The following is a 1,255-nucleotide window of genomic DNA, read 5'->3' as shown; positions in this document are numbered from 1 at the left end:
AGAAACGTTGCAATGTCAATGTCCAGTCGTTCAGCCCTGCCATGAATAGCTTGGGATCCCCTCAAAGATAGCCCGTTTTCTAATCAGGAGATAATTCACACCAACATCGCTTGTTCATGTTTGACATGACTTGATCGTGTTTGATATGAAATGTTCATGTCTGACATCATTTAATCAAGTTTGATATCACTTGATCCATGTTTTAATACTGCTGTAATGTGTGTATATAAATATATATATATATATATATATATATATTATATATACATATATATATGTCTATATATATACATATATATATATATATATATATATATATAAAAAAAAAAAATATATCAACGGACAATATATATATATATATATATATATATATGTCTATGAGGTTTCAATAAACACAATCGAGAAATTACGCCATAGCCACCGGAGATGTTTGATGTATCATGATCAATACAGACTTATCATTTTCCGGATGCGAAATCCTGATAACCGAGAAGCCTAAGATAATGTTGCATGCCGTAGATGTTAGTTGGGACTTTTTCAACAAGTATCTTTGATGAAAATAATAATGATAATTGTGCCAATAACCCTGTATGCAAAGAGTGCAAAGGGAGCTGTATTAACACTGACAGATAAAACAAAACAAAACAAAGGGTTTGATCTAAATTATACGATGATGATATGATCATAAATACGTTCTGAGATGGAAAATGAGATTTATGTTTAGATATATATAGTGCCTGATTTACCTTATTGCGAATGTTTTTCTTTTCTTCACAACTTTGATTTTTAGTATCACCAATGTCTAAATAATGATAAAGATAACAGTTATATCTAATAGATATGCCTTTTCTCGAATGACGTACATTCCACACTCTCCCCCCTCTCCAGACTCGTACCCCAAAGTCAGCCAACCTCAGTATCTCTTTCCTTTATCAGGCCGGAAGTCAACAAATTTTGTTTTCGTGAAGAGAACTACTTATAGCTGTCAGGTGGAGGCTTTAGTATTCACAGCAATAGTTGGTGTTTTTCTAGTGTGGTCGCTTGTTATGTCTAAGGTGCGAACTATATAGTGTGGTGAAAAAGAAAAATAATCATTGATATATAACTTCATCCTATTTACACTCGGATAGTTGTAGTTAAGTTTGAATTTAGTCTCTTCATCTTCGGCATGTCTGGAATGTGTTAATGGCCTTATCTCCTGGCTTTTTCTTAATTTCCCAGGATACTCATATGTACTACAATCGCGGGACGTTGG

General features: G+C 33.1%; 1 pseudogene; it reads left to right on the top strand.

Annotated features, from left to right (window-relative positions):
- Positions 1–854: 854 nt before the first annotated feature.
- LOC122268019 (uncharacterized) overlaps positions 855–1,255 on the top strand; it is a 20,812-nt pseudogene continuing 20,411 nt past the window's right edge.

This window comes from Penaeus japonicus, unplaced genomic scaffold, assembly GCF_977035675.1.
Source record: "Penaeus japonicus unplaced genomic scaffold, GWHDUDI00000001_assembly GWHDUDI00000034, whole genome shotgun sequence".
Classification (NCBI taxonomy): Eukaryota; Metazoa; Arthropoda; class Malacostraca; order Decapoda; family Penaeidae; genus Penaeus; species Penaeus japonicus.
Note: the sequence above shows the minus strand (reverse complement) of the source record. Positions and strands in the feature narration are given on the sequence as shown.